Source organism: Bombina bombina, chromosome 4 (genome assembly GCF_027579735.1).
Source record: "Bombina bombina isolate aBomBom1 chromosome 4, aBomBom1.pri, whole genome shotgun sequence".
NCBI lineage: Eukaryota > Metazoa > Chordata > Amphibia > Anura > Bombinatoridae > Bombina > Bombina bombina.
Window position 1 is genome coordinate 97,905,369 of NC_069502.1, and position 27,448 is coordinate 97,932,816.

A 27,448-nucleotide genomic window follows, 5' to 3' on the forward strand; every position below is an offset into this window, starting at 1 on the left:
AAAGAGAAAATGGTGTACAAAAAGACCCTTGTGACAGGGTACTCAGACTCAGTGGAAGCGATTGGTATAAAGCAAGCAGTATAGGTTCAAATTAAAAGTTCAATAAACAATTTATTAAAAGTCAATAAAAGTACATGTTTAAAATAAGAACCATGAAGGCAGGGTGTACTAGCAGACCCTCCTTAGAATGCTATGCATTTCATCAGGCATCAGGCATACAAATATTGCTATATACATGCTTTACCAATCAAAAAAATCACATGGGCACCTCCCTCACAGGGGTGTGGTCCCAGCCAATTAACCCTTTGTTTAAAGTGCATATTTTCATCCACAGCTCAAACTTAAAATTTCTTTATATATACCAACGAAACAATGTCAAGCATAAAGTATAGAATAATAGAATAATATCTTGATTCTCCCTTAAATTCAAGTATTCAAAATCAACCTCTACTAGATGCGCTCCCCTGTGAGGGAGGTGCCCAGGTGATTTTTTTGATTGGTAAAGCATGTATATGTAAAGGCTAACTATAGCCATATTTGTATGACTGATGAAACAGCGTTTTGAAGCGCTGAGAAACACGTAGCATTCTAAGGAGGGTCTGCTAGCACACCCTGCTTTCATGGTTCTTATTTTAAACATGTACTTTTATTGACTTTTAATAAATTGTTTATTGAGTTTTCAATTTTAACCTATACTGCTTGCTTTATACCAATCACTCCCACTGGAAGTACCAGGCTGTTGAAAATTCAGCATTCCTTTGTTCCTGTGATCTCTGAGTTCCTGATTCTTGGACTCCTGCATTCCTGAGTTCCTGTATTTGGGAGAACAGTAAGCTGGGTTGCTGTATAAATACCCAGTCTGCGTCTAATAGCACTGTCTGAGTGCTATAAGGAAATGTGAGTACCCTGTCACAAGGGTCTTTTTGTATACCATTTTCTCTTTATACTACTGATACACACAGGTGCGCATCTCTCTGCTCCATATTTTGTTACTATTAGCCCATAGTTTATTTTCTTGTACCAAGAAATGTAACTTGTATTATATTAAACAATTAATGTAACATCTCCAGCTTTACCAGTATTTAAACTCCACCAGCTTTTATGTTATTCTTGCAAATGACCCACCAAACATCACCCCATATATTTAGCAAATCAGATGCATATAGTAAGATAGGATCTGGTCAATATGAAGATGCTGATGAGAACCCTAAAACTGGAGATATATCTTAATGTATTTGAATACATCTGATGGCCAAATGGTGGCAGGGAATATACTAAAATGAGCCTAGTGTAATACCTTGCGTTGTCTACTTTAAAAAAAAAAAAAACACCTTGATTAAATCACTTCAAAATATTTAACTCAGTGGATATTTTATGAAACAAAAAAAAAAAAAAATAACAAAAATCATTTAAAAAACACATAAATAAACGATTCTTTAAGGCTTATAGGAAGCTATAAAAACTTACTATAATAATTTACTGTACTGACATTTTTACTTTTAATATTTCTACAAAAAGGGCCAAAAATAATGCTACATATTTTTTAATTTAATAACATCTGTTTGTTGTTCATTTATAAGGTTAACAGTTACTAGTACCATTAAGCATATGTAGACAAGTAACCTGGTTTTAAGTGTTCCTTTTTCTTCAAGATGTCAGGTTCAGTGATTGATCTGCTTTCTTTTCTTTTTATTCATGAGAACATTGTAGAGTAATATGATGTGTTTAGCAAGAACCAGGTCAAAAAAGCCATAAGAACATCTTTGGTCCACGATGGTTCACTTCCAATGAAAAATTCTGCTTTTCCTCAAATACTGTACTTAATTGTTATTCTCTAATTTAACTACTTTAATGGTAGAATTTTATTTTCATTTACTTTTTTACAGTTTACACAGTTGACAATGGGTAGATTTTTTTCTAAGTTAATTGCTTCCAAATTGGTGATGACTTTTGCACCATTTTTTTTTGTACTTTAATGCCACAGTCATATAGAGCTTGATTAATGAGAGAGGAAAGACCTCTACTATTTGTAATTAATTTTATTTTAACAGGGCAATGTTTCATGTATATTTCAAATATTTGGACATACAAGCAATCCACAATTTTAGAAGAAAATTGAAAAAAGGTCAGAGTGAAATCTTACATTCTTTATCATTTAATTTACTATTGTATTTTTGAAAAAATAAAAAAATGTGTGTAAGGGGGTCGCTCAAATTAAAATGATAAATTCCATGTTATTTTCTGCTTTTCAAAAGCTTATGGTGCGTTAAATCGGAATAAATTGTGTTAGTTTACCTTGGACTCGAAGTTGCTACAAATCCCGAAAGTTTAAAATAAATCTTTGAATTGTTTTGAGATATTTACATGTGACGCATTAATATCTTTCACTTTGACCATTCAATGGTTTTGGCAAAAGCTATAGCAAAAAATGGCATTACCAATCTTCAAGAAATATTCGGCTAGATTACGAGTTGTGTGTTAGGGTAAAAAAGCAGCGTTAAGAGGTCCTAACGCTGCTTTTTTACTACCGCTGCTATTACGAGTCTTGAAGGTTTAAGGTCACCGCACACTTCTTTGGGCTTACCGCAAAACAACGTACGTATACTTTGTAAAGTCTTTTTTCTATGGGACTTCCATAGCCCCGGTATTACGAGTCTGTCCTGGGAGGCCAAAAAGTGAGCGGTAAACCCTACCCCATCAAGAGTCCTAACGCATTTAAAAGTCAGTAGTTATAAGTTTTACGCTACAACGGTGTAGCATAAAACTCATAACTAAAGTGCTAAAAAGTACACTAACACCCATAAACTACCTATTAACCCCTAAACCGAGTCCCTCCCGCATCGCAAACACTATAATAAAATTATTAACCCCTAATCTGCCGCTCCAGACACCGCCGCCACCTGCATTATATCTATTAACCCCTAATCTGCTGCTCCCAACATCCATCGCCGACACCTACATACTATTTATTAACCCCTAATCTGCCGCCCCCAATGTCGCTGCAACCTACCTACATTTATTAACCCCTAATCTGCCGCCCCCAACGTCGCCACCACTATATTAACCCTTTAAGGACACAGCTTTCTGTTTGCTCAATTGTTTTATGACGGAAAAATTCCATCATATGTCCTTAAGAGGTTAAAGTTATTAACCCCTAAACCTAAGTCTAACCCTAACCCTAACACTCCCTAACAAATATAATTACAATAAATCTAAATAAAATTACTATCATGAACTAAATTATTCCTATTTAAAACTAAATATTTACCTATAAAATAAACCCTGAGCTAGCTACAATATAACTAATAGTTACATTGTAGCTAGCTTAGGGTTTATTTTTATTTTACAGGCAAGTTTGTATTTATTTTAACTAGGTAGAATAGTTAGTAAATAGTTATTAACTATTTAATAACAACCTAGCTATAATAAAGACAAATTTACCTGTAAAATAAAACCTAACCTAAGTTACAATAACACCTAACACTACACTATAATTAAATAAATTAACTAAATTAAATACAATTACCTAAATTAAATTAGCTAAAGTACAAAAAAAAACCCCACTAAATTACAGAAAATAATAAACAAATTACAGATATTTAAACTAATTACACCTAATCTAATAGCCCTATTAAAATAAAAAAGCCCCCCCAAATTAAAAAAAACCCTAGCCTAAACTAAACTACCAATAGCCTTTAAAAGGGCCTTTTGCGGGCATTGCCCCAAAGTAATCTCTCTTTTACCTGAAAAAAAAAACTACAAACAACCCCCCCAACAGTAAAACCCACCACCCACACAACCAACCCCCCAGATGAAATACTATCTAAAAAAACCTTGTCTTTTAACAACGGGTTTCTGAAAACTCGTAATACCAGCGCTGCAGGTAAGTGAGCAGTGAGGGAAAACTGCTCGTTAGCACCGCATAGCCTCTAACGCAAAACTCGTAATCTAGGCCATTGTTAAGTAGATATATATTGAAAGGTAGCTTTATCCTTTTATATTAATAAAAAAAACTCAACAGTAGATCTAGAGATTTAAAAATCAAATTGTCATCTTTGATGTTACGCATGCTTGCATGGTAGAAAAAAAAGTAAATTAAATTTGGTGAGCATGCACAGATGCCATTTCCAATATTATATTAAAACAAACATTTTATTAAATATACTGTACATCCTATATAAATATTTATTTTATATAAATATTTAGCAAATATAGATTTAGGAAGTGCTGGTGAAACTGTATTTCTAGTCAAATATTTGTATATTTTAGATGAACGATTTTGGTTAATAGTTAATTACAGATACTTTGCTTTTTTGTTTAAGATGGAGTCTAGTTTTCTATCTGCTGCAAATTATAATTATATATTAAATTGAAAACAGCAAAAAGATGCACTGTGAATGCCTGCATGATTTTATTTCCAGGTGATCAGAACTGCTTGTGCAATGATAAATTTATCGGTTTGCATCGGACATGATACGCTACATCGTATCATGTCAGTCTGCACTTTAATAAATCGGCCCCCTTGTGTCAAATCACCATCCAAGAAGAACAGGAACCCTAAACAGAAGGGTGGTCATCAACAAATCAGGAGTCAAAAACCATTGTGATCAATGCAATAAACTCAATAAGTACACAGATATGTAAACTATCACAATGCAGTGTCATACAAAAGATATCTTCATCATAAATATATGCAGCAAAATGTGTCAAACATGACAATGAAAAACGGCAAGAAAAACAAGGCAATACAAGAAAAATGAAGAGATGGACCATGACAGTATGTTTACATTTGTGATATCAATGAGCTTGTATTGGAGTCTGGGGGAGAAAGAGAATAATGCATGAAATAGAGGGAACAAGAGGGAATGCAGGTCATAGGATGTAGATATAACAAAAACTGGCCCTACCTGCTCATTTTAAACAAATGTAAAATGGTTGCTGATCATTAAAATGTTATTTTTGAAAAATAAAAGCATTCATTTTAACTTTTATTGAATGTGACCCATACATATTCAAATAAGAAAATTCAGATTTTGGTTATAGTAAACTTCAATGTGAAATTAAAATAAAAACATTTAATATTTTGATGTTAATATTTGTTCTATAGAAATATTGAAAGGGCATAACAAATAATAAGGGGGACATTTATTTTACAACACCAATGGCAACAATTTAATATTCACTGTTGCTTAGTAGGCAGCAAGAATACTATGAATAAATGATTGTCTTGTAAAGCCTTGACAAAGAGACATATCTCAACCTTTACCTGTTTGCATCTTTAAAGGGACATTAAACCCAACATTTTTCTTTTATGATTCAGATAGAGCATGCAATTTTAAACAACTATCCCAATTTACTTCCATTATCTAATTGAAAAGAATACATAGGTAGATTCAATAGCAGCAAAGCACTGCTGGGGGATAGCTGCTGATTGGTCGCTGCACATATATGCCTCTGGTCATTGGCTGACCATTGGCTGACCAGTTGTGCTTAACTAGCTCTCAGTAGTTTATTGCTACTTCTGCAACAAAGGATAACCCCCACACTATCCATATCTCACCCTTCTCTTCTCTCATCCCCTATGCTGTCCTCTCATGAACTACTCTATCTCCTTAGAAACACTTCCCCCTCTAACTCCTGTGTCTAGTCATACGCACTCCTACAAGTCTCACTCTCACCTTCTGTCACTCTCACTGCTACTACTGCTTGCTGCTGGTGACATCTTTCCTAACCCTGGCCTTGCAGCAATCACCACACTTTTACACACTCACTCAGTCCCCCACTGCAAAAACTTAAGGTCACGCAATCCTAACAATCTAATCTCTTTTTACCCACAGCGCTTATCCCCTCTCTTTTCTTGTGCTCTTTGGAATGCTCACTCTATCTGTAACAAACTTACAACTGTTCATGACCTGTTTGTTACTAATGCTTTCAATCTTCTAGAAATTACTGAAACCTGGTTATCATCTTCTGACACCGCTTCCATTGCTGCCCTCATGCATGGTGGTCTCCACTTTAGCCACACACCTAGGCCAGGTGAGAGACATTGTGGTGGTGTTGGCATCTTACTCTCCCCTTCCTGCTCCTATGAGCACCTGCATCCTCATCCATCTCTCTCCTTTTCCTCCTTTGAAGTTCACTGCATACGCCTGTTCTCCCCCCTCTCCCTCAGGGTGGCAGTTATTTATCGCCCCCCTGGACCAACCTCCCAATTCTCTGATAACTTTGCTGCCTGGCTTTCTCACTTTCTCTCTACAAATACACCTGCTCTAATCCTAGGGGACTTCAACATCCCCATTGATAACTCATCTGCCCCTGCTGCTTCTAAGCTTCTCTCACTCACAAACTACTTTGGTCTCTCAAAATCCACCCTATTCCCCACTCACCATGACGGACACTCCCTTGATCTGGTATTCTCCTACATCTGCTCTCTCTCTGACGTCACCTGTTGCCTATTTCCTATCTCATACCACCATCTGTTCACCTTTATTATTAATATACAGGCTAAACCTATTTCTCCCCCTTGCCCCCGCACCTGTTGAAATCTGCACACTGTGGATCCTCTCTAACTTTCCAAACGTATTCAAAAACGCCTCCCCCACACTTCCATGATATCCTGCCCTGACCTTGCTACAACCCACTATAACAATACTCTCTCCTCTGCACTTGACACTTTTGCTCCTCCCCAAATACACAAAACCCCACGTTGTCAGCTCCAACCCTGGTAATCTAAGCAAACTTGCTACCTGCAAAAATGCTCCTGTGCTGGTGAACGTGCCTGGAGGAAATCCCGCTCTGATCCAGATGTCCTCCACTATACATTAATTATTTATTCTTACTCCTCTGTCCTTCACTTAGCAAATCCAACCTACTTATTTTATATCTACTCACTCATCTGCCTTTAGTGCTCAAGACCTGGCAGACTACTTTTTCAACAAAACACTTACCATCCGCAGTAATATCCCAATACAAGACTGCAACCTTCCATCTCTGCCCTTCCCACTCCCTCCACCACTCTCAGCACCTTCCCCCAACTACTGAGAATGAAGTGAGTTCCCTATTGTCTTCTTCATACCTCACTACCTTCCCACTTGACCCTATCCCTTCACATCTAATACCTTCTCTGTCTTCTGCCCTCACTCCAGTTCTTACTCACATATTCAACCAATCCCTTACTACCGGTTCATTCCCATCTTCCTTCAAACATGCAAAGGTCACCCCCATCCTCGGAAAACACTCCCTCGACCCTAATTCTCCTGCAAACTATCGCCCCATATCACTGCTTCCACTAGCTTCCAAAGTCCTGGAAAAACTAGTTTTTGAACGCCTAACACACTTCTTGTCCTCCAACTCATTGCTTGACCCCTTGCAATCTGACTTCCGTCCCCAACACTCAACTGAGACTGCCCTCACCATGGTTACTAATGATCTTCTTTCTGCTAAAAACAACAGCCACTACTCAATACTTATCTTATTTTACCTGTCTGCTGCCTTTGACACCGTTGACCATCCCCTTTACCTACAGACTCTTAGCTCCCTTGGGCTCTCTGACACTGCCCTCTCCTGGATCCACTCTTAGCTCTATAATAGGTCCTTTTCTGTCTCCTTTGCTGGCGACTCCTCCTATCCATTGCCTCTATCTGTTGGAGTACCTCAAGGCTCTGTTCTGGGTCCTCTACTCTTCTCTATTTATACTTCCTCACTGCGTAAACTTATCAGTAGCTCTGGCTTCAACTATCACTTCTATGTTGATGATACTAAGATCTACTTATCCACCCTGCACTCTTTCCTTCTGTCCATTCTCACATCAGTGTCCGCTTATCTGGCATTTCTTTTTGGATGGCCTCTCACACACTAAAAATGTCGAAGACTGAGCTCCTTCTAATCCCCCTGTAATTCTACCCCAGTTTCTCACTTTTCAATTACGGTTGGTGGCACCACCATCTCCCCATCACCCCAAGTCCGCTGCCTAGGAGTTACACTTGACTCCAATCTGTCCTTCATACCATCCATCCATTTGCTCTCTTCATCCTGTCGCAACTACCTACGCAATATCTCCAAAATGCGTCTGTTTCTGAGTGCTGAAACTACTAAACAGCTAATCCACTCCCTGGTAATTTCCCAACTTGACTACTGTAATAACCTACAAACTGGCCTCCCTCTCTCCCACCTCTCTCCTTTTTCAATCCATCCTAAATGCCTCTGCTAGGCTAATCCACCTCTCCCGATGCTCTGTATCTGCTGCACCACTCTGTGACTGTCTTCCCATTCACAGCAGAATTAAATTAAAAATTCTCACCCCTTGATAGAATAGGACCTAGGATATCCACCTCAGAGAGAGTAACTCACCCTCTATCCAGGGCCTTTCAACAACTCATTATCCAATTTGACCTGTATGATTCCTGCAGGGTGACACACCCACAAGATAGAGAATATACTTTCTACTCTCCTCCACATAGATAATTTACCTGTATAGATTACTTTTTTATTAGTTCTAAGTTATTAGATGACATTGCTTCTACCAAAATATTACCAGTTTCTTGGTCAGACCATGATGCAACAACATTATCTATAGGTCCAAATTTCACTCACCACCCTCCCCTTATGTGGGGGCTTAAAGATCGCCTTCTCACAGACCCCATTATCAAAATAGAGATACAGGAAAAGATAATAGAATTTCTAGCTATCAATGACAAATCTCAGACCTCAGTAGGGACATTGTGGGCCACTCTTAAGGCTTATCTCAGGGGTCACTATATCGCAATTGACGCAGACAAATGTAGCAGGCAAGGCGCTCCCTTGGCTCTATTGGTGGTGTGAGTCAGAACACTCCAACAGGCCATAGAGGCCTCGTACTCTGATTCCGTAGTACAGGAAATAGCTGAAGTTACCAAACAAATTAAGGAATTAGAATTTAAAAAAAACAGCGAAATTCTAGAGAAATTCCAAAAGATCTTCTATCATTATAGTAACAAAGCTTCCGCGTTTCTTGCAGCTAAGCTTAGACATCACACCGCACAGGCCAAAATATTATCAATTAGAGACACGGCGGATAAAGCAGTTTTCTCCCCCAAAGACATAGGTAACGCCTTCAGAGCCTATTATCATGCCTTGTATAACCTACGAGAAAACCCTGACAATCCCCCACCAAACTCAGATAGCATAAAAACATTTTTAAGCGCACTTCAACTTCCACTTCTCCCAACAGAAGACGCCACTATGTTGAATAATGCAATTACACTAGAGGAAGTCCTAAAAGTAATTCAAAACTTGAAATTAGGGAAATCCCCAGGCCCCGACGGGTACACAGTTCGCTTCTACTAATCGTTCCAATCGTTAGTAGCCCCAATACTATGTAGGCTATTTAACGAGACTATACATAAAGGATCCTTTGACAAAGAGTATCTAGAGGCATCCATAACTACAATATTGAAACCTGGAAAACCCTCTGATCAATGTAGTAGTTACCGGCCCATATCCCTGCTTAACTTAGACACCAAATTATATGCTAAAATTCTTGCAGATCGTCTATCAAGAGTCCTTAACCCATTAATCCACCCAGATCAGGTGGGCTTCATACCTCATAGAGAGGGTCCAGATGACACTAGGAGAATACTTGACATCTTGTCGATCATAGAAAAGGCCTTGTCTTTAGACGCCGAGAAGGCCTTTGACAGGGTAGGATGGGAATATCTATGGCTAACGATGAGAGCCTTCAATATCCCGGATACTTTTATACACACGATCCAAGCTATTTATTTGTCTCCCACAGCTAGAGTGAAGGGAGTAGGATTTAACTCATAAACCTTCCAAATCACCAATGGCACTAGACAAGGCTGTCCACTTTCACCCCTTCTTTTTGCCCTAACAATAGAACCCTTAGCACAAGCGATATCACTGGGGTACAACTAGCGACATCATCGCACACTATATCACTGTATGCAGATGACATAACTTTATTCCTCACTTCACCAACTACCTCCCTTGCAGCAGTATTTAAGCTCATAAAGGAATTTGGTCACTTATCTTACTACAAGTTGAATATCAATAAAACAGAAGCCCTACACTTAAACATTCCACCTCAAGAATGTACTTGCTTAAGTCCTGACCCGGAGCTCACAATAGCTAAAAATTATGCAGAGAGACTCACAGAGTTTCGGAATCTTCTTCTCACTTGGGGATTTAAGGAAATTTCCTGGACAGGGAGGATAGCAGCTATAAAAATGTATTTTATACCTAAACTCACGTACCTGTTCCGATGCATTCCATACAATATTCCTAGACCTATATTGAACAAATTACAGAGTCTCATAACAAACTATATATGGAAAGGCAACAGACCACGCACCTCTAGCACCACACTACAGAGACCAAGCTCACACGGGGGACTAGATCTACCTAATATCATTTTATATTACACGGCAGCTAGACTCTCACATATACTCAGCTGATCATGCACAACTAACTCTCCTCGTTGGACTGATATAGAATTGGCTGCTTTACCGACCGGACCCACTCTAGCTGACTTACCCTGGATCCCAGCACACTACAGAGGTAGTTTAGTTGACTTACCATCCACAATACCAGGCGCTTTAAAATTCTGGGATGCCAACAGACATAATTCTGACATTGCGCCCCACCCCTCTCCTGCTCTTACTTTAAGCGGAGCTCTCTATTGCCTTCCAGACTCTCACTTGAAGAGCTGGCGAAATTTCCCACCCTCTCTGGTTACACACTTCTATGACCAAGATAACTAGATCCCACATCAGCAGTTCTGCATGAAATTTGATATCCCTACCTCCCTCCACTTCAAAGCTTTTTCGCCTTAGTTCCTGGTTGAAATCATGGGGATACCCAAAACAAGGTATCAGGTCATTGACCATATGGGAAACAAAGTGGCTTCAGGGAGATAATACCACCCATGCCCTAACTTTTCATTATAATCTTATCCTTAAGCATACCACTCTTCATAAAATCTCCCAACACAGAGCCTGGGAAAAAGAAATAGGTTTCACAGCGGATATTAATACCTGACATACACAAATACTTATAACTAAAAATCTCCTCCACTGTGCCACTCTTTGGGAGTTACAGTACAAAGTAACAGTATGATGGCACTTAGCACCTTCCATCCTACACAGAATATACGGGTCCCACTCACCCAAATGCTGGAAAAACTGTGGACAGACAGGGACCTCGCTCCACATCTGGTGGTCTTGTCCCAAGATACGCCCTCTGTGGAGATGGCTTTTCCGAACTCTCACTTCACTACATATAGGCACTCAAACCTGAAATTGCCTTACTTCACATTAATTTCCCGGAATTAATGAAAGCTAAGGAAGCCCTCACTATATACCTCCTTATGGCTACAAAGCTGGCAATTGCCAGACAATGGAAAAATGAAAACCCTCCCACTATACCACAGGTCTTACCTATCCTGCAGCATATAAAACAGATGGAACTATACTCCTATAGATCCCTAGACCAAACTGCTTTTTACTATGAAATCTGGGGTCCATGGATAGAAACCTAGATAGAAACCTTCTCAGAATAGAATGAACCTACCCACTCTTCCCCCCCACCCCCTTAATTTTTTTCCCCTCGTCCTGATCCCCCTCCCCTCCCCTCCTAGCTTCTACCCCTCTCCCCTCTCCATCACCAGCTATAGAAATACCTATACACTAGGAGTAGGAAGTACTGATATCTGATTTCTAGAGATAATTCATCTTTACACGGCCTTACCTTCTTACTTACAATGTATCTATCTCTCGAGTCAGCTGCATGTGATATTTACTGTTCTTAATTCGAATGGATACAAAAATAATTGAGATATCGGGTCACAAATTGTAGACCAATGTGGAATATGGATTTTCATTCTTTATTATGTCTTAATACCCTATTGGTTGTATCATAAAACGCACTTGAATCCGGATGCGCTCTTTGTTTTTCTTCTATTTTCATATTTCCGTGGGTGGAGTGCCTAAGATCTCCACATCTACAGAGCTGCATCGGAGCATCTCGCTTACAGCGTGGCCGTGACGTCATCATCAGGCATCGTAGAGGAATACACCGGGTGACAACGCCAACACTGTGCAGGACTATCACAGTGCCTTTGAGTTAGGACAGATCGTGCTGTACAACGGTTATCCGTTACATATTCATTTGAGATCAACGGTCATCATTTCAGGGACCTGTGGCTGTGTATGGAGGTATTTAGAACCACATAACTATACATATACCGGCCTGCCCTGAGACTACTCTGAGACGTTTATTGCAACTTGAGACTATTTTCCTTTTGTTTAGGAACACATGAGGAGTGTTTGGGGTGTAATATCTTTTATACAACTTTCTGTTGTATATTTGAACCGAATTCTGAATAAAAATGTTATTTAAAAAAAAAAAAAATTCTCACCCTAACCTACAAAGCCCTTACCAACGCAGCCCCCCTTACCTGTCCTCACTCATCAGCAAATATACTACAGCCTGCCTCCTAAGATCCATCAATGACCTGCTCCTTGCATCTTCTACCATCACCTCCTTCCATGCTAGACTACAGGACTTCTCTCGTGTGGCACCAACCATCTGGAACGCGCTGTCAGACTTTCCCCTAACCTTTCCTCCTTTAAACGCTCCCATAAGACCTTTTTGTTCAGGGAAACCTATCTCCAAATCAGTAACAAATTAATTCCACTTACCTAATAGCTGCCCTCATCTAACTCCACACTAACATAATTCTCACCTTTGCAGAAGCAACTTTCTAATTTACTCCTATTATCAATTTTTCTTCATTCTCTTGCTATCTTTATTTGAAAAAGAAGGCATCTAAGCTTTTTTTTTTGTTCAGACCTGTGGACAGCACTTTTTTATTGGTGGATGAATTTATCCACCAATCAGCAAGAACAACCCAGGTTGTTCACCAAAAATGGGCCGGCATCTAAACTTACATTCTTGCATTTCAAATAAAGATAGCAAGATAATGAAGAAAATGTGATAATAGGAGTAAATTAGAAGTTGCTTAAAATGTCATGCTCTATCTGAATCACAAATGAAAAAATTTGGGTTCAGTGTCCCTTTAAACTTTAGTGTCTTTTATATTGTATTGTACTGTACTTTTATTTTGTACCCATGGACAGCCCTGGGGAATCTGTTGGCGCTTTGTAAATAAATAATAATAATATACCAACAAAGCAAATTAGATAATAGAAGTAAATTGGAAAGCTATTTAAAATTGTATACCCTATCTGAATCAGGTAATCATTATGAAAACCATTTATATTTTTATCACATAAATTAATTGCATCTAATAGCAAAATGTATCATTATACCTTACATAGTTAAAGGGACAGTTAAATCCAAAATAAACTTTCATGATTCAAAAAGGGCTTGTAATTGTAAACAACTTTCCAATTTACTTTTATCACCAATTTTTCTTTGTTCTCTTGATATTCTTAGTTGAAAGCTAAACTTAGATAGGCTCATATGCTAATTTCTTAGACCTTGAAGGCCGCCTGTAATCTGAATGCATTTTGATAGTTTTACACCACTAGAGGGTGTTAGTTCATGTGTGTCATATAGATAACATTGAGCTCACGCACGTGAAGTTACCTAAGAGTCAGCACTGATTGGCTAAAATGCAAGTTTGTCAAAAGAACTGAAATAAGGGGGCAGTTAGCAGAGGCATAGAGGTAAATAAGTAAACGTGTATTATTATAACCGTGTTGGTTAGGCAAAACTGAGGAATGGATAATAAAAGGATTATCTATCTTTTTTAAACAACAACAATTCTGGTGTTGAGTGTCCCTTTAATGGTAATATACATATGTCACTCATATAACCAGAGATTCTTAGCTCTTGCTCTAAAGATCAAATAGGCCATTTAAACTAGACATATAAATATATATTAAAAAATGTTGCATATTTCCAATCGTTATTCAAAAAAGATATGATAAGCTCCGCAGTACATGTGAAACTCAATACAAATCTGTGCACCGTTGCTTGTAAACCACATGACTGTATTTAAATTCTTGTTTTAAAAAAATATGTGAACTGAAGATGTTGATTCTTCTCAAGGTAATATTCTTGTTTAGGTTTATTCCTTTAACTGCGCCGTAATATAAATGTTGACAATCACATCATATGTTCATGAAGTTTGTATGGCAGGATAAGAAGCTTAGAATAGCAAACAATACTCTTCAATGGGGGTTTTCCAAGGGTTGGGTAACTTTCCCAAATGTCTATTTATATCACGAAGCTACTAGACCTACACATAAGGCTGTTTGGAGCAAGAGAGGGGATAAATCAGGGTGGTACCACGTAGAAGAGGTGTCACTCCCTAAAGAAGTCTCATTAGAAGATATTATTCGGATTCCCAATTATGAAAGTATAGTATTGAGCATAAGTATTGAGATAGTTCTTCAAAATATCTCCTCATGGAAGCTTTTGAGAAATTGTAAAGTGGTGGCCTCACATCTTTCTCCAATACGTCATTTAAGAGGACTTAATGTCCACATAGCTTCAGGGCTTCTGATGCAGCATCTGCGGTTGGAATTTAACATTGCTTGAGCAAATGCTTGTGAATTCCCACCTCCTGCTCTTGAGCACAGCTTGTCATTTGTCAATCATCCTAGACAAATGAGTCCAGGATATTTTGGCATGCACAAACTCTGAGGTAGGCGGCCTTCAAGGGCTTAAAAATTAGCATATGAGTCTACCTAGTTTTAGCTTTCAACAAAGAATACCAAGAGAACAAAACACATTTGATGATAAAAGTAAATTAGAAAGTTTGTCACAATCTTCTCTGCCTGTGTATTTGGTTTGTTTTTTTGTGTTCTAAAATGCAAATAAGAGTCTATATTTATTTAAAACAACAACTATTAACTTTCTGATGAAAGTACTGTACCATCTTTTATGTATACAAAGTATTACAAATTATATAAAACGACCTTTAGGTTCCATGTATAAACTGTATTATGACATGTAAATATTGCCTAAGGGACATAAGATGTTTACTATTGGTCCCATCCCCTCTCCGAGCTGTCCCATTTTGTTGATGCAAATATACAAATATTCTGAAATCCATACTATTTAAAAAAAAAACTTTTCTGATTTCAAGCAGTTTTTCGATAAAGGGTTTTGTACCTGTATATACATTTATAAAAAAATATTTTTATGTCCCTTTTAATATAGCTGATTCATATATTTCAAAAGCAGAGTAATGAAACATCATTCATTTTATTTTATATCACCTATGGGTGTAGCTAAATTTTTAGGCTACATTTTTAAATATGAGAACAATAACTCTAAACCCTTTGATGTATGTCGTCAGTCAGGAAACATTTACCTTGTTTCAAATTCACAAGCTAACAAACGGACAGGTGTCGCTCTTATCCATTTATTATTCTCTTGTCTGTGATCACTCACGTTTGCTTTCTTCTTTGAAATTGGAGCAAATATGTACCAATGTTAATCACTCAAATTAATGTTCCACTATGACATGTCATTGCCTCAGGAAAACACAAGATAAGGTGGCCTAATATGACTTTGGCTGTTTCAAGGTGTTTAAGATGAAATTCCACATTGTACATATGTCAGCACTAGTCTCTGCACGCAAGAACTAGAAAATAACCGCCAGGCTCTACAAATTGGTTAATTTGATCAAAAGTCCTATTTATTTTAGTACACCTGGACCAATAGAAGTGAATCTTCTAATAACTCATCTCTGATATTTATTGCAAACTTTTTATTTGTCATTGTTACTTTAACTCATATAAGATAATTTTATAATAGCTAATGACTCAGACCTATGGAATAAATATATTTCCAAGACCGTATGGAATATTTTTATAAAATATTTATATACAGTTTTGATAAAGCATAACAGGTGTTTTAGACCTGCAATACATATTAATTTTGTTTTTTAAATAGACTGAATTTCCACATCTGGCATTGCTAGAATCTCAGTTGACCTGGAGTTTAAGCCAACTGAAACAAGTGGCATTCTATCCAATGTACCAATATACTGTATATTCAAATTTGTCAGTAGGTAGTTACATACAAAGGCCTCTAGTTATGAAGCCGTCAACTTACCTGCATTCGACGGCACCAGTACGCTCGCCTAAGTTCGCCTAACATCGCTGCCGCGGACCTGAATACGTTCTCCAAAATTATCAAAAAAGCTGTCAAAAAGCCGCGCACCAAGTACGGAGCGATGAGCAGCGGACTGTTGTTAACTAACAGTCATTGATCTCGCTGCTCTTCGGCTTTTTCACAGCTTTCTTGCTACCCTGTCACTAAGCACCCACACTATACAATACTGTTTTACCCCCTAAACCGCCGCTCCAGGAGCCCACCGCAACTCTAATAAATCTATTAACCCCTTAACCGCCTCTCCCGGACCCTGCCGCAATTCTAATAAATATATTAACCCCTAAACCATCGCTCCCGGACCCCGTCGCAACTAAATAAAATTATTAACCCCGAAACCACCGCTCCCGGAGCCCACCGCCACCTACATTATATTATTAACCCCTAATCTGCCCCCCCCTACACCGCCACCACCTACCTACATTTATTAACCCCTAATCTGTCCCCCTACACTGCCGCCACCTACCTTTATTTATTAACCCCTAATCTGCTGCCCCCAATGTCGCCACCACTATATTAAATTTATTAACCCCTAAACCTAATTCTAACCCTAACCCTAACACCCCCTAACTTAAATATAATTTAAATGAATCTAAATAAATATTACTATCATTAAATAAATTATTCCTATTTAAAACTAAATACTTACCTATAAAATTAACCCTAATATAGCTACAATATAACTAATAGTTACATTATATCTATCTTAGGGTTTATTTTTATTTTACAGGCAAGTTTGTATTTATTTTAACTAGGTACAATAGTTATTAAATAGTTATTAACTATTTAATAACTTCTTAGTTAAAATAAATACAAATATACCTGTAAAATAAAACCTAATCTAAGTTACAATTACACCTAACACTACACTATAATTAAATAAATGTACTAAACTAAATACAATTAAATACAATTAAGAAAAATTATCAAGTATCAAGTACAAAAAAAAATTACAGAAAATAATAAAATAATTACAAAATTTTTAAACTAATTACACCTAATCTAATCCCCCTAATAAAATAAAAAAGCCCCCCAAAATAATAAAAAGTCCTACCCTATACTAAATTACAAATAGCCCTTAAAAGGGTCTTTTGTGGGGCATTGCCCCAAAGTAATCAGCTCTTTTACCTGTAAAAAAAAAAAATACAACTCCCCCCAACATTAAAACCCACCACACACACACCCAACCCTACTCTAAAAAAAAAACTAATCCCCCTTTAAAAAACCTAACACTAACCCCTTGAAGATCACCCTACCTTGAGACGTTTTCACCCAACCGGGCCGAAGTCCTCAACGAGGTCCTCCAGGCGGGAAGAAGTCTTCCAGGTACGCTGGGCCGGAAAAGTGGCGAGCGTACCTGCTAGTTATTTGATAACTAGCAAAATAGTCAGATTGTGCCGAACTTGCGTTCGGAACATCTGGATTGACGTAAGCATCGATCTGTGTCGGACTGAGTCCAGCGGATCGTATGTTACGACACTATATTCTACTTTTGCCGGTCTGTAGGGTTTGATAACTAAGGTGAATCAGGCTCCCCACAAATACGCTGCAGAATTCCAGCGTATTTGCGGTTGACGGCTTGATAACTAGAGGCCATAGGGTTTAATTACAAGTGGAGTTAAATCAATACAATGTGGTGCATTATCCCCTGCTGATTTTGTACGTTTGTTCAATGACAAAGAAATGATCAGTCTATCATTTTCTCTCTCTATATATAATTTTAATGGTAGGTTTATTTGAACAGTGAGAGGCAGAATAACAACAAAAAATCCAGAAAAACGCATTTCAAAAAAAGTTATAAATTGATTTGCATTTTAATGAGTGAAATAAGTATTTGACCCCTTTGCAAAACATTACTTAGTACATGGTGGCAAAACCCTTGTTGGCAATCACAGATGTCAGACATTTCTTGTAGTTGGCCACTAGGTTTGTACACATCTCTGGAGGGATTTTGTCCCACTCCTCTTTGCAGATCCTCTCCAAGTCATTAAGGTTTTGAGGCTGAAGTTTTGACTTGAACCTTCAGCTCCCTCCCTCTAGGCCACTCCAGGACCTTAATGTGCTTCTTCTTAAGCCACTCTTTTTTTGCATTGGCCGTGTGTTTTGGGTCATTGTCATGCTGCAATACCCATCCACAACCTATTTTCAATGTCCTGGCTGAGGGAAGGAGGTTCTCACCCAAGATGTGACGGTACATGGCCCCGTCCATCTTCCCTTTGATGTAGTGAAGTTGTCCTTTCCCCTTAGCAGAAAAACACCCCCAAAGCATAATGTTTCCACCTCCATGTTTGACAGTGGGTATAGTGTTCTTGGGGTCATAGGCAGCATTCTTCCTCCTCCAAAACATGCCGAGTTGAGTTGAAGCCAAAGAGCTTGATTTTGGTCTCATCTGACCACAACACTTTCACCCAGTTCTCCTCTGAATCATTCATATGTTCATTGGCAAGTTTCAGATGGGCCTGTACATGTGCTTTCTTGAGCAGGGGGTCCTTGCGGGCACTGCAGGATTTCAGTCCTTCATGGCTTAGTGTGTTACCAATTGTTTTCTTGGTGACTATGGTCCCAGCTGCCTTGCGATCATTGACAAGATCCTCCTGTGTAGTTCTGGGCTTAACAAATCTTAAATTGAAGGTAAATTTATCAGCTTTCGAAATTGACCAAGCATTTATCTATAGTACCTTAATCAAATCACTATTTATTTATTTTTTATATTTTAGCTACAGTTTTTATAATAGTTCAATTCAAAATCTGTACTGTCTTGCAGCCATCTCCTCCCATCTGCTACTTCCTTGTAATCCTCAGTGTGACGTCTTCAGCAGTCTCACCCGCTCTCTTTGCCTCTCCAAAGCACGATCATGAAGTTGTTTACAACTGCGCATGCGCCAATTGCCGTTGTTACATAGTAGTCAATGAATTTCTATATTCATTGACTACTATATTGTCAGAGATATCAGCTGCATACTTGCAATCATCTACCCGTTCCATTCATTCCCTGCATATCCTATTCAAGCAATAATTATAAATACTAAATACAATACATGTAGTTTGCTCTAATTTGATCTTTTAATATGGGAATTCCGATATCAAACAAGTACGCATGTGCAAAACGGGAGTGCGCATGGATTAAAAAATGCCGAAATAAATTGTAGAGCATGAGCAGTACATCAACTAGGCTGATGACGTGGATTGATGGCCACCTAACGGACAGATTTTCAATTGGATAATATAAACACGTGATCATGACAGAAAAAAATAATTTAAAAAATGGGTTGAATTTGCAGACCGGCAAAAGCGGAGTTAAAACGCTGATTACTTTATTTATAATCAATTTAAAAAAAATCATGAATTAAACTCATATTAATTTGAAACAATGAAGAATATTTGAGATCATCATCGAGGTAACTTTACCTTCTCTTTAAGGTAGCTTGGTTAGGCCCTGGGACAATTATCCTGATTATAGAATAACTTCCTTCTTATGCTCATGGGATATTTTCAAGTCAGCTTTTTACGGATAAGCTGCATCACTTTTAAGTGCTTAAACATTTAGGTCTCTTTAAGCCCTATAATCCCCCAAAACCCACCACTGGAAAGGTAATCAACTTCTCTTTCAAATGGTGTCTGTCTTGGGGGTATGATGTGAAAGCAATTAATAAATCAATACAATTAAAAATACAGATAACCCTATGACACCCATGCATTTATTTGAGTAGAGAATCATATGAAGATCAAAGTTATGTACTGTAACTACCCATATTTATATGAGGATAACCCCATATTTCTTTTTGATCATGCGCAGCCAGATCGAACCCCTGCAGCCAGAGGTCGGTTAGATGACTACATTTCTCCTTTGTTTGATGCTGTGCTAGGGGTTCCGAGGATGTTAATCAGAAGTGGGATTCTCAGTTGGAAATCTTCCTTTGCATTCTAGAGATTAAACATTTTCATTTTACATTTATCTCTTTATTTGCACTCTTTCTATATCTTTCTCTCTTCTTCATTTTCTTCATTTTTGCTATTTCTTTTCTACTGCTCAAAACGTTTCCCTTCATTCTTTCCTGTACTCCATTTTCTATTTTATTTCACTCTCCTAAATACTTGTTACATTTAATCATTTTTTTCTTATTCTGCCTTTCTTGCTTTGACCCTCTTCTTTACCTGTTTTAATCTATCTTCTTCAGTCCCATTAAGCCTGAAAAAAGCATAGCATTTCTAGTATCACATTTGCTTTGTTCCCATGGTATTCTTTGTTGAAGGGACAACTAGGTAGTTTATGGCAGGAAATAGTGCTGTCATCTAGAGCTCCTGCTTACAAAATAACATCCTTGCAAAACTGCTGCCATACAAAGCTCCAGACACATGCATTTTCCTGAGCCTATATTCCTGTTTTCAACAACAGATACCAAAAGAACAAAGAAAATAGAAGTAAATTAGAAAGTTGCTTAAAATTGCATGCTCTGTCTTAATCATGAAAGAAATATGTTGGATTTCATGTCCCTTTAATCTTACATTTTTACCCATGCATTAATTTCGATTTAGTATCTATTTTTTCTCTTTCTCCTTATCTTTTCTTTTTACCAATGCATTTATTTCTATTTAGTATCTATTTAGTATCTATTTTTTCACTTTCTTCTTTTTTTACTTTATTTCTCTTTCCCCGTTGGGGGCTATGGCAGAGCTTGAAGAATTACAGGATGATGGGGTGTAGGTAGTGGAGCCTAGCGGCGACTCAGGGGCTGTAGAGGTAGGTCTTGCTTCGCTGCGCCTTCAAGGGGTGGATCAGGCCCAGTTGTGCAGACAAAAAGGTCCGCGAATCAGCACTCCGGCTCTCCCTCACCCAGAGGCACAGGTAGCTCGGGAGTGCTACGAGTGGGGGGACGGTCAAAGGATGCACTGTATGGAAGATCCATGATGTGCACAAGTGGGGCAGGCAGGTGATCTGTGCAGCTGTGTTGTAGAGTGCTTGATCTGGAAGTGGGGATAACTGTAGCAGATAGTGGTGTGTCTCAATCAGATGTGGTAATGATGGATGGCAATGCAGATCATAATGTGCTAGTCGTAGGTGGAGGATCAGGCCCCCACCAATCTCCAATCCTTCAGGGTTGGGTGCGGGGCTTTGGCCTCTTGGAACTTCAAAAAGGATGGCAATAAATGGTGGATAACAGGATTTATGTAGCACACAAACATAGCAGCAACGTTTTCGGGAATACCTTCCCTTAATCATGCAGTAAAACATAATAATACACAGCACCCTTATATACCCAACCGCCACAAAAGGGCAGTAAGGATATATTTACAATTTTAACCCTTTCACCTCTAAAATCTTAAACAAGTACACATAAGGGATGCTATGAGACCTTACTCTGAGCAGCAGCCAGACATGAGCAAATGAAACATAATATCAAAATATAACATGTCAGCAAACAAAAACAGGAATGTAATAGTTATAGAAAATTCTTTATAAAAATACTGGAAGATTCCAATCCCTATTCATACCCTCAGGTTCCATAGTGCCTAGTTCATATATCCAGAAACACTCCCTCTGGTTTAGTAGGAGGTCTCTATCACCCCCTCTTCGAGGTCTATGGATATGCTCAATAATTTGAAATCTGAGCTGATTAACATGTCCCATTTTGGAAAAATGGCAGGATACAGGGGCTAACTTATTGTTAGTCCTCACAGTGTTTTTATGTTAATTTATCCTATCCCTAATGGGCCTAGTCGTCTCCCCCACATAGCCCCACCCACAAGGACACTTAACCAAATAGATTGCATATTAAGTATTGCAGGTATGGTACCCCTTGATAGAATACTGTTTGCCAGATCTAGGATGGAAAAAAGCCAAACCTTTAATCATGTTCCCACAACAAGAGCATCCGAGACATGGAAAGCACCCACTGTTTTTACTGGTTTATTATTATTATTATTAACAGGTATTTGAAGAGTGCCAACAGATTCCGCAGCACTATAAACATAGTTGGTATACAGGATAAGATTTATAGGGATCAAATGGGTAGAGGGCCATGCCGAGAGTTGCACTTTTGTAGTCGGCTCTTATGAAGGTGATCTACAAACAGCTGTGCCCATAGGCTTACATTCTAAGGGGTTCAAGGGGAAAGCGATGGAGTTAGGAAAGGTTAGTGTTGGTTGTATGCATCCCTGAATAGTAGAGTCTTTAGGGAGCGTTTGAAGCTGTTAAAACTAGGGGAGAGTATTGTAGAGCGAGGCAGGGAGTTCCACAAGATGGGGGCCAGTCTGGAGAAGTCCTGTAAATGGGAATATGAGGAAGTAACAAGAGAGGAGGAGAGTAGGAGATCGTGAGCAGATTAAAGGGGATGGGAGGGAGAGTATCTGGAGACAAGGTCTGAAATGTAGTGGGGAGCAGTGCAGTTGAGGGCTTTATATATGTCAGCGTCAGGATTTTGTGTTTAATCCTGGAGGCAAGAGGAAGCCAGTGAAGGGATTGGCAGAGAGGTGCAGCAGATGAAGAGTGACATGTAAGGGAGATGAGCCTGGCAGAGGCATTCATTATGGATTGTAAAGGAGCTAGGCGGCAACTAGGTAGACCAGAGAGGACAGAGTTGCAGTAGTCAAGACGGGAAAGGATGAGAGAGTGGATTAAAATCTTAGTTGTGTCTTGTGTAAGAAAATGTCTAATTTTAGAGATGTTTTTAAGGTGGAAGCGACAGGCTTTAGCCAAGGACTGAATGTGAGGAGTGAAGGAAAGGTCTGAGTTAAGTGTGACCCCAAGACATCAGGCATGCGGGGTAGGGGTAATGATAGAATTATCAACAGTTATAGAAAATTGGGGGGATGGAGATTTTGAAAGAAGGGGGAAAAATAAGGAGTTCAGTTTTGGAGAGATTTAGCTTAAGATAGTGAGAGGACATCCAAGATGAGATATGAGAAAGACAGTTATTGAGACAGGTTAGTAAGGAAGGAAGTAGGTCTGGTGCAGAGAGGTAGATTTGGGTGTCATCGGCATACAAATGATATTGAAACCCGTGGGACTTTATAAAGGAACCTAATGATTACGTATATATTGAGAAGAGAAGTGGAAATGTATTTTTTTCACAGTCAGTTGTAGAAAGTAAGGTAAGCCTTTTGAAGCTAGAAAAAATCCCAAAGGCCGTTTGGGAATCATGGTATCATACATTTTGGTAATACCGTAATGTACTCAATATTATAGTAACATCATTTTGATCCTAATATTAATTGTGCTGCTTCTACCAGTTACAAATCTCAAAATTGTACTGTACATTTCCTTGTATATTTAGCTCAGCCTCAGTCTTTCCTTTCTAAGCCCTTTTCACAAGCTACATACAAGACAAGGCACTCCATCATGGGTTTTACAGTTAAACAAAGGGGCAGGCAGGGGAATTCGCTCAGCCAATCAGAATTCAAGGGTCGCCGTCTTGGATGACGTCATTTAAAGGAACCTTCATTTGTCGTTAGCCATGGAAAGAAGAGGATGCTCCACGCCGGATGTCTTGAAGATGGACCCGCTCCACATCGGAAGGATGAAGATAGAAGATGCTGTCTGGATGAAGGCTTCTCCCGGCTTCGTTTAAAGACTTCTTGCTGCTTGGATGAAGACTTCTCCCGGCTTCGTTGAGGATGGATGTCCGGTCTTCAAAACTGTAAGTGGATCTTCGGGGGTTAGTGTTAGGTTTTTTTAAGGGTTTATTAGGTGTGTTTTATTTTTAGATTATGGTTTGGGCAGTTGAAAAAGAGCTAAATGCCCTTTTAAGGGCAATGCCCATCCAAATGTCCTTTTCAGGGCAATGTTGGAGTTTAGTTTTTTTTAGTTAGGATTTTATTTGGGGGGTTGGTTGTGTGGGTGGTATGTTTTACTATTGGGGAGTTGTTTATATATTTTTTTACAGGTAAAAGCTGATTTCTTTGGGGCAATGCCCCGCAAAAGGCCTTTTTAAGGGCTATTGGTAGTTTAGTTTAGGCTATTTTGATAAGGCTATTAGATTAGGTGTAATTAGTTTAAATATCTGATAATTTCTTTTTTTATTTTGTGTAATTTAGTGGGGTCTTTTTTTTTGTAATTTAGGTAATTATATTTAATTTAGGTAATTTATTTAATTCTAGTGTAAGGTTAGGTGTTAGTGTAAGACAGGTTAGGTTTTATTTTACAGGTAAATTTGTATTTATTTTAGCTAGGTAGCTATTAAATAGTTAATAGCTATTTAGTAACTATTTTACCTAGTTAAAATAAATACAAACTTGCCTGTAAAATAAAAATAAACCCTAAGCTAGCTACAATGTAACTATTAGTTATATTGTAGCAAGCTTAGGGTTTATTTTATAGGTAAGTATTTAGTTTTAAATAGGAATAATTTAGGTAATGATAGTAGGTTTTATTTAGATTTATTTTAAATATATTTAAGTTAGGGGGTGTTAGGGCTAGGGTTAGACTTAGGTTTAGGGGTTAATAAATTTAGTATAGTGGCGGCGACGTTGGGGGGCGGCAGTTTAGGGGTTAATAAATGTAGGTAGGTGGCGCCGATGTTAGGAGCGGCAATTAGGGGATAATAATATTTAACTAGTGTTTGTGATGCGGGAGTGCGGCAATTTAGGGGTTAATATGTTTATTATAGTGGCGGCGATGTCGGGAGCGGCAGATTAGGGGTTAATAATTTTATTTTAGTGTTTGCGATGCGTGAGGGCGGCGGTTTAGGGGTTAATAGGTGGTTTATGGGTGTTAGTGTACTTTTTAGCACTTTAGCTATGAGTTTTAAGTTACAGCTTTGTAGCGTAAAACTCATAACTATTGACTTTAGATTGCGTTACAAATCTTGTGGGATAGGCTGTACCGCCCACTTTTTGGCCTCCCAGAAAAAGCTTGTAATATTGGCGCTATGGAAGTCCCATTGAAAAAAGACTTTACACAAATTGCGTAAGTTAATTTGTGTTACGGCTAAAAAAGTGTGCAGTACAGCTTTTTGGACAAGACTCGTAATAGCAGCGGTAGTAAAAAAGCAGCGTTATAATCCATAACGCTGTTTTTTCACTCATAACACAAAACTTGTAATCTTGCTTAGGACAACCAGCTATTTTAAATAAAAAAATATTTGTCTCTCTTTTACACCCCACTGCGATGTTAATCAGTGCTGTAATCTCCTGTGTACATAGCTTTTCTACAAAAATACATTTGTTATTCATATTTTCAGTGTAGGTGGTGGTTTCTAAAGGCTAATGCAGCTATTTCAGTTAACAGAATTAAGGTAAATCAGTTATTTTCAAACAACTAAATACACTTGCAGGTAAAGCATAGTACGATGTCCCTTTAAAGTGGACTAGAAGGCAGACCTGCTATGTTCTTGATTAATCTGCATATTGTTTATGACTCAAATTCCCAATATATGTGCATTGTTTTATTAAACAATATTATGTGTGTCTAGGTGTGCATTTGTGTACATACATGCATGTGTGTTAGTGTGTACTGATCTGGGTGTGTTACTAACAACCAAGAAAAGGTGTAGAATACTAATCTGTGTGTTTTACTGACAGCTCAAAGTAAAAATCGGTGTCCAGAGGTTTGTGGGGCTTGTAGAGTGTTACAGATATTATTCTTACAATTTATCTAAGTAATTTTATCATAGAAGTGACTGATGTAGACTTGGGAACAGAAAACATCCTGTCTTATATCATTACTGATACATTTGTCAATTCCTGAAGGCTTCCTCATTTATTTATTTTTTATTTTAATCTGTTAATCATAATGCATATTTTATGTCAGTGTTTGTTTTTTTCCAAGAACATTGCAAAGGGCCATGGTTCTAATACTCTGCCATGGTTCTAATACTCTTGTTTTCTTTCTATCTAGATCACACTTGCCGTGAAGGGTACAGTAGGTTTAGAATCCTGACAGTTGCTTTATAATTCTTATTTCTGTACGGATTCTAAACCTACTGTACCCTTCATGGCAGGTGTGATCTAGATAGAAAGAAAACAAGACTGCAGAGTATTAGAACCATGGCCCTTTGCAATGTTCTTCGAAAAAAACAAACACTGATATAAAATATGCATTATGATTTTTTTCCATAACATTTCACATGCAAATTCCCCCTTTCGCTGCACCCGTGACCCCTCCCCCCTTCGTGGCACCCCCGACCCCCCCCCCCCCTTTCGCAGTACCCGCGCCCCCCCCCCAGAAAAGTTTCAGCCAAAAAAATAAATAATCTGTAAAATATTAATAAAAAAAAATTAACATAATGCTTAGTGTGTGACACTTTGTGGTGAGTGACTGGTGGTGGTCATGTACTTACCAGACTAACAGCATTGCAACAACAAGTTCGTCCAAACTCCATGCAGGGCAGGACAAGACATGTAGTTGAAGACAGTGAAGTCAGTAGTCACGTCACTTGACTGCTGTCCGCACACTCACTGCTCAGTCACTTGTGTTCCTGCTCCAGCTAATCGCGGCCCATATGCTTCCAAAGGAAGCTGCTGTTCAAGCAACCTCAGGAGCCAATCAGATTTCTTCTCACAGTCAGAGTTTCATCACTCTTGTGGAGCCTGTAGGAGGAGATCTTGAAAAAGCCCAAACTACGGGTGATGGCGTTTACTTATCTGATGCTGGGAAGGACCTGTTTATGGTGGTCTGGTCCCAGGCTATTGACTATGCAAGTGACGGCCATGAGGTTGAGCGACGTCCCCAGGAGCGGGCCTTGATGTGCTCCTCCTTCAGTGTGTGGTCAAAGATCTAAGACTAACAACATTGTTCCTGTTAGGCATTGTAGCCGGGCTCCGCCGTGTGAACAGCCTAGGTCCAGACCAGCAAAGCATGGGTTTAGAACTAGGGCGCCGCTTGCCACCAGGTTTCATTAACTTTAAGGTAAAGTTTAGTTATTGCAATTTTTTGTTAATAACCCAAATAACCAAATCTCTCTCCGCTAGATTTGGAGTTTTGTCGGTAAAGACCCAAAAAACTAACGCCGGCTTTTTTCTGGCCGCACCATAAAAATAACTCTGGTATTGAGAGTCCACATAAAGGCTGCGTTAGGCTCCAAAAAAAGGAGCGTAGAGCATTTTTAACGCAGCTTCAACTCTCAATACCAGAGTTGCTTACGCAAGCGGCCAGCCTCAAAAACGTGCTCGTGCACGATTCCCCCATAGGAAACAATGGGGCTGTTTGAGCTGAAAAAAAACCTAACACCTGCAAAAAAAGCCGCGTTCAGCTCTTAACGCAGCCCCATTGTTTGCTATGCGGAAACACTTCCTACGTCTGCACCTAACACCCTAACATGTACCCCGAGTCTAAACACCCCTAACCTTACACTTATTAACCCCTAAT

The 27,448-nt window shown here is 38.6% G+C and overlaps 1 long non-coding RNA gene across 2 annotated transcripts in view; it reads left to right on the forward strand.

Moving 5' to 3' along the window:
- The window catches only part of LOC128655950 (uncharacterized), a 165,264-nt gene that overhangs the window by 117,681 nt on the left and 20,135 nt on the right, over positions 1 to 27,448 (forward strand). The window contains exons 4-5 of one of the 2 annotated variants that reach the window (XR_008401944.1): positions 2,052 to 2,125; positions 4,422 to 4,985. The exons of the other annotated variant lie outside the window; for it this stretch is intronic. This is a non-coding gene — a long non-coding RNA (uncharacterized LOC128655950). Of the gene's footprint in view, positions 1 to 2,051; positions 2,126 to 4,421; positions 4,986 to 27,448 lie in introns of those variants that run through there. 2 annotated transcript variants of the gene reach the window in all.